The 7,333-nt window shown below is 53.6% G+C and overlaps 1 pseudogene; it reads left to right on the top strand.

The window, feature by feature from the left end:
- Positions 1-3,324: 3,324 nt before the first annotated feature.
- On the top strand, positions 3,325-4,769 carry LOC132418518 (melanoma-associated antigen B4-like; annotated as a pseudogene).
- The last annotated feature ends 2,564 nt before the right edge of the window (positions 4,770-7,333 follow it).

Genomic DNA, 7,333 nt, shown 5'->3' with positions numbered 1-7,333 from the left:
CTGTCATACAGAGTGAAGTAAGTCAGAAAGAGAAAAACAAATACCGTATGCTAACACATATAGATGGAATCTAAAAAAAATAATAAATGGTCATGAAGAACCTAGGGGCAACATGGGAATAAAAATGCAGACCTACTAGAGAATGGACATGAGGATATGGGGAGGGGCAAGGGTAAGCTGGGACAAAGTGAGAGAGTGGCATGGACATATATACACTACCAAACGTAAAACAGATAGCTAGTGGGAAGCAGCCGCATAGCACAGGGAGATCAGCTCGGTGCTTTGTGACCACCTAGAGTGGTGGGATAGGGAGGGTGGGAGGGAGGGAGATGCAAGAGGGAAGAGATATGGGGATATATGTATATGTATAACTGATTCACTTTGTTATAAAGCAGAAACTAACACACCATTGTAAAGCAATTATACTCCAAAAAAGATGTTAAAAAAAAATCAAAAAAAAGAAAATACACCATAGACAAAAGCAACAATATAAAAACATACCTAGAAAGAAACCATACAAATATGTATATAATCTACATGGAGGCAACAATAAGAATTTCCTGATTGACTTAGGAAAAAGAAGTCTCAACCAGAATAGTATGTTATGTGTATTCATCAGGCACAGACATTGTAACAGTATCAATTTTCCTTCATTTATTTACAGCTTTAGTACCTTATCCATAGCAGCTGATGACAATCAAACATGGGCTACTGTTTCCTGAACCCAAAATCAACCACGGAAAAATTAGAGAAGGAATAAAGAAAAAACATTAACAAGAAAATTTTAAAAAACTAAATAATCCCTGAAAGACAATAAGTCTCCATGAACTAGAACCTGAGTGTGGGCAGGAAGGGGGATGCCCTGAATTCGAGACAGGTCTGTAGCCTGCAAGAGAGGCAGGACAGGATTGATTAGAGAAAAGCCTATAACGTTGAGCCCTTGATTCTTCCACTGTGCTCTGGGACCATGAATCTCTACTGCTTCACTGAAGGAATCTGAGGCAGCATTTCAGAGCCCGCATGCCAGGAGCATGGGACACCAAAGATTGGGCTGGATGTGGCAGTATGGTCCACAGGCTGTGAAATAACCATCTGAAACTTTCTTAGTGCATGACAACTGGCCTTTTTAAGTGATCATCTTAATAGACCATCGCACACGGACTAAAAGAGAAAAGCAAGTAACACAGTAGTTGTACAAAAGGACAGAAATTCATTTCTGAACTTTTGGGCAATGCCCCTGCTGTCAACAAAGAGAGACCACAGTGGGAACTGTCAGGCTAAGGCGCCCCTTCACTAACTCCTCTGGGATTCTGTGGGGCATGGCTGGGGACAGGGATGGATTCATACCAGAGAAGGAAGGAATCGCAGGCCCCGCCAGCAGTCAATGTGAGGACCTTGAGTGAGACCTGACGGGCTCCAAACCACAGAAGAGACTCTCGCCTCCTTTCCCCTCAGCTCATCTTACCTGCAGCAGCCATGTCTGGGAGGCTCCAGGCAGAAGAGTCCAGATGAGATGTGCCTGCACTTCACACCAGCAGTCTCAGGGAGTTGATGTCTTTGATGTGAGGCCTTGGCCTCAGGTCAGCAGACGGGAGGTAGCCCAGCACCTACAGGGAGTCAAGAGAAGACACTGAGAGAGGACTGAGAGCAGCATCCACCACAGAAGAGGGGGCCCCAAAGAGCCCTCACTGTCAGTCTCGGGGGACCCAGGCATGGCTGTGAGGCTCAGGGCCCCAGATACTTCCGGCTGGAGGCGCCGACAGAAATGAGAGCCAAGCTGTGACGCCTGCTGACTCAGCTCAGCAGACGGAAATGTCCCAGGACCCGCCAAGAGTCAATGAAAGGCCCTCGTGCCAGGCCTGCGGGAAGCTCCCCCAGAAACACCCCCCCACCTCCGTCCCGCCCTGTCCCGCCCTGCCCCGCCCTGGCCCGGCCCCTCCCCGCCCCTGCTGGCCTCCTGGACCCCAGATGCGCATGACCGGATGTGACGTCCTCCTAACCGCGCTGTGAGGACGCGCCATTTTTGAGATCTGCCGACCAGCGAGGGTAAGCCGCGGGAGGAGTGCCAGGTCTCGTCAGGTGTCAAGGTGTGAGGTGACCCCAGTTAGAAGTGCAGGGACACGCCCCCGACACCCCCAATCCGCATTCCCTCCAAAAAGAGGCGGCCACACAGGCCCCGCCCACCCCGCCCCTGCTCTCGGCCCCAGAGGCTCGGGCCTGGCTATTAGGCCCAAAGTCCATCCGCTTCCCCAGCGGGGTCTCGGGCAAGGAAGGCCTCGCTCTGAGGCTGGTGGACCCTGGCTCAGCTCAGTACAGGGAGCACCCCAGGCCCTGTGGCGTGAAGGACGGGACCCTCGTGGGGACCGCAGGGCTCCACACCCCAGAATGGCGGCCACGCGGACCCCGCCCCTGACGTCGGCCTGGGAGCCTCCGGGCAGGTCTAAAGACTGAGGGGCTCCCTCAGTGCGAACGCGGACGGACGGACAGACGCGGGAGGCCCAGGGAGGAGGCGGCCTTGTCCTGAGGGGCTGGCCGCAGGTCAGCAGAGGGAGGATTTCCAGGGCACGGGAGGAGTCAGGGCGAGGACCGTCCTCCCCGTCGCAAGGGCACCTCAGAACCCCTCCCCTGTTGTCAGCCGCTTCCTTCTGGCCACACACGGAGGAGGGAGGGCTGCTGTCTGAGAGGGGAGGTGCAGGCCAGCAGAAGGCGCGTCCCTAAGCACTCCCAAGAGTCAGCCCAAGCCCTTGAGTGAGGGCCAGTGGGGCCGCCAGCCGCAGGGCCTCGCCCTGTCTGCCGCACGCTGCAGGCCTGGTAAAACTCTGCCACATGCGGCCGCGTGGTCACCCTCACCGCCTCCGAATGGGACGCAAGGAGGTGCCGGCACTGGTGCGAGCAGATGGCCCTCGGGGCAAGAGAGGAGCTCCAGGCTGCACCGGCCGTCCAGGGAGGACCCCGAGTGAGGACTGAGGGAGTCACCCACCCCGAAGAGAAGGGACAAGAGAGATTGTGGCCCGTCCCCTCCTGTCAACCCTTAGACTCCCAAGAAAGGACTGTCAGGCTGAGACTGCCCGTACTTTCCTCTGCCAGGTTCAGGCTGAGACTGCCCGTAATTTCCTCTGCCAGTTCCGAGGGAGGTTAGAGCTTTGTTCTGAAGGGGCAGCCACCAGGCAGCAGAAGGGAGGGTCCCAGGACCCTTCGGTGGTGGGCTGAACGCTCCCTTTCCTCCTCCTGGGTGTCGTGGAAGATGGTGGTGTGAACTTCAGAGCAGCAGAGGGGAGGGGGTGGGGGTGGGGGTCTTGGCAACAACTGTCATCCTGACTCTGAATGGGAACCGTGGGGACCTACCTCCCCTGCCAGCCCCCACTGTCACCCCCGTACCGCCCAGGCAAGGCTGGCTGGCTGTGGCCCAAGGCTCACTCTACCGTCCTCCACAGGGGTCTCAGGGGACAGGCTGAGCAGGAGAACAGGAGCCCTGTGGGTCCTCGAGCATTGCCCTCCAGGACCCTGCAGAGGCGGCCTTGGTTAAAGCCAGGGAGGAATCTCCCCGCTGAAGGTGCTCACAGCATCTCCTTGTCCCTCCCCCAGGTGCCCTCGTTGCCTGCCTTCCTGCCCACACTCCCGCCTGCTGGCCCTGACCTGTGTCATCATGCCTCGGCGCCGGAGGAACAAGCGCCATGGCCGAAAGAAACGCCACCAGGCCCGGGGGGAGACTCAGAGTCTCAAGGGTGCCCAGGCCACTGAGGAGGCGGCGGCGGCGGCGGCGGCAGAAGAGATACAAGAGTCGCCGTCTTCCCCCGCTTCTGTTTCTCGGGATACTTCCCCGAGCTCCCCTGCTGCTGACACTCACCAGGAGCCTCAGGGAGCCCCAACCACTACCTCTCGTGATGAAGGGGTTTCATGCCCAGGATCTGAAGAGGGTGCCCAGAGCCAAGATGAGAAAAGTGCAGGTACCTCCCAGGCAGCACCTTCCATTCGCAGCAGTTGCAGAGATCCTCTGAGAAGGAAGTCCACAATGTTCGTGGAGATCCTGCTGGAGAAGTACATAACGAAGGAGCCCATCCTGCAGGCAGCACTGCTGAAGACTCTCAACAAGAAGTACAAGAAGCGCTTCCCTCAGATCCTCAGCAGAGCCTCTAATATCATGGAGGCTGTCTTTGGCCTCGAGCTGAAGGAAGTCGACCCCAGCAGTCACTCCTACGCCCTCATCAGGAAGATGGTCCTCCCCAGCGACGCAAGTCCGAGTGATGAGTTCAAGATGCCCACGTCCGGCCTCCTGATGACTGTCCTGGGCGCGATCTTCATGAAGGGCAACTGTGCCACCGAAGAGGAGCTCTGGAAATTCCTCAATGCGTTGGGTTACCATGCTGGGAGGAGGCACTTGATCTTCGGGGATCCCGAGAGGCTCATCAGCAAAGATTTCGTGCAGCAAAAGTACCTGACATACCGCCAGGTGCCCAACAGCCATCCTCCACGCTATGAGTTCCTGTGGGGCCCGAGAGCCCACGCTGAAACCAGCAAGATGAAAGTGCTGGAGATTTTGGCCAAGATCATCGGTACCGTCCCCAGTGCCTTACCAGATCTCTATGAGGAGGCTCTGAAAGATGCGGAAGAGAGAGCAAGAGTGAGAGCCGCGGCCAGGGCTGCAGCTGTTGCTGAGGGCAGAGCCCCTTCCAGGGCCAAGGATCGCAGTTCCTCCCACATGTAGCGAGGGAGGCCGCGGGCAGTTAGTTCACTTTGTTTTGGAAGAAAGCAGTCAGGCTCCTAAATAGTGCAGAGTAGTAGGGATGGAGGGAACAAAGTATAGATCTTATTTATCTTCCTGTTTTAAACTAGTAACTTCTATATATTATTGACTGATTGATTTAGGTTTTTTCAAAATTTTTTTCTTGTAATAGATAGTGTGTTTTCTTAAGAATAAGAATTCGTGAATGACATTGCTTGCATATTTATTGCTGTTTAAAGAGTTCTAAAGTTACAGTTTTGGTATATGTAACAGAAAAACGAACCATCTATATTTTCTGTATGATCCAGAAGTAGAAAACATGGCACTGCAATAGAGATTTTCATGGAAATGTGAAAGGCGACCACAGAAAATATTTAGAAACAAAAAATGGAGAAAACAGAGAGTAAAAGCCATTTAACTCATGGTTTGCCTTACTTCGTTTAAACTTTCTTTTGGTAGAAATAAAAGATACTTTGATTTACCTCATTTGTGAGTATTTGTTTCTTTTGCCCTAGTGCACTGCATATTCTCTGCTACCTACTGGATTAAAAATAAACTCTGATGGGAGGGTGGCACTTCGGGGTTCATAATAATCATATCATAACTGCCATTCATCAAAAACCCAATATTGCTTAATGAGTATGCCACTGCTTTACATGTAGTACATAACATTCCAACATTCACGCAGGATAGGATTTAGCAGACTCCCTTTACAGGTGAATAACTTGCAGATGTCTCAAGTTCACAAGACTGATTAAGTGACCTTGCTGGGTCTAGTCCCCTGGTCTGGAATAGTCTAGAGCCTACACTCTTCCACTCCTCCCAGCCTAAGCCAGACCTTACGTCTTTTAATTCATTTTTCTTCTCACCACTCCAAAATGTATCTCATGGGATAAAAGGGGCCCTGTTCCCAAAGCACTGTTTTGGAATACAGTAACAGTAACGCTGAATAAGTGAATGGTATGAATAAAAAAAAAATTTTTTCGGTGACAATGGGGTCTTCTACATATGCAATGTCAGATACCCTGAAAAGATCAGCATCTCCTCATTTACTCTTCAAGTTTCTCAGGGACATAAAAGTCTTGGTTTAAGAGCTGTGTCCTCAGGTCAGGGGAGGGAGGAGTCCCAGCCTCTGATAGTTACTCAAGGTGAGGACCTTAGAACAGAAGGGGGCCCCACAAAGTCTACCCTGCTTTCTCCCTTGTGTGGCCATGCGCAGAGCTGCCTGTCTGAAGGTACCCCTTCTTTTCCTCCGGGGCAAGGGTGGAGAGGTTCTCAGGGAGGTGAGTTCCTTGGTCTTGTGGCAGCATCTCCAATTCTGCCCAAGTAGGAGATCCTAACAGGCCTTAATTTGCTTCAGGGTGAGGACACTGGGTGCTGATGAGTGGACTCCCCATAACAAAGGGGACCACACAGAGGCCCCCGGCAGGAGTAGCCAGAGAATAGGTCTCTTATCTCCCCTTCTGGTGTCTCAGGAAGGTGAAAGCCTTGGCCTGAGGCTGGCAGACAGACAGTAGGGAGGGTGGAGTCCCATATGCTACCTGAAGTCAAGGTAAGAAACCTGAGTTAGGACTGAGGGGCCACTGACTCCAGAAGAGTGGGGCCTTGTAAAGTCTTGCTCCTCAGAAGACCCCAACAGCTTTGGACAGATCTGGTTCATCCTGACTTCCAATTCAGAATTCCCAAGAAGGTAATGCCTTTGTGCTGAGGAGCACAGCTTCAGGGGAGTGGAGGCTGGAGTCCTGGGTCTGGTCAGGCATCATGATGAGGACCCTGAATGAGGAGCAAGAGGACCACTCACTCCAGAACAGAGGAGAATGCAGAGTCCCGCCCCTGAGGTCAGCCCCAGGAGGCCCAGGACAAAGCTTTCTGGCTGACCTGCCCCCTCTTTCCACTGGGGGTGGTCTCGGGGAGGCGAGGGCCTTGGTCTATGGGGAACAGCCTCACTCAGTAGAGACTGGAAATCTAGTGACTCTAAATGAGGATAAAGGGACTCCACCTAAAGCAGAGCCCTGCCACTGGATACCTCCCCTTGGCAAATCCAGGAATGTTGGCATGGTGCGCCCCACGCCTTTCCTTTTAGAGCGTCTCAGGTAGATGAGGCACTTGGTCCCAGGGGCCAGCCTCAGGGGAGCACAGGGAGGAATTCCAGGTCATGCCAAGAGTCGAGCAGAGGACCATGAGGACTGAGGGAACCACCCAAGTCATAAAAGCGGGGACGCCACAGAATCCCTCCCTTACTGTCGGCCATGAGTGACCACAGGCAGTCATGCCCACGTGAGGCAACCCTCACATCCTCCTAGGTGGTCTCGGGGAAGTAAAGGCTGTAGTATGAGAGCACAGGCCTCTCTAGGTCACGGGAAGAGCCAGCGTAAGGACTCCGAGTGAGGACCAAGGGGAACGCCCAACCGAAGAGAGAGAGGAACAAACACATAGCCCCACCACCCTTTCGGCCCGGGGAAGCCCCAGGCAGGGGTAGTTCCATGTGTCACCCACTTGCCTCCGGCTCGGGAGGACTCAGGTCGGTAGAGGGGAGAGTCCCAGATCCTGACAGAGTGAGGACTATTGAGGTCACAAACCCCAGAAGAGCGGAGCCCGGGGAATCTTGCC

The sequence above is a fragment of the Delphinus delphis genome, chromosome X (genome assembly GCF_949987515.2).
Source record: "Delphinus delphis chromosome X, mDelDel1.2, whole genome shotgun sequence".
Taxonomy (NCBI): Eukaryota; Metazoa; Chordata; class Mammalia; order Artiodactyla; family Delphinidae; genus Delphinus; species Delphinus delphis.
The sequence above is the reverse complement of the archived record's forward strand: the minus strand, read 5'-3'. Positions and strand labels throughout refer to the sequence as shown.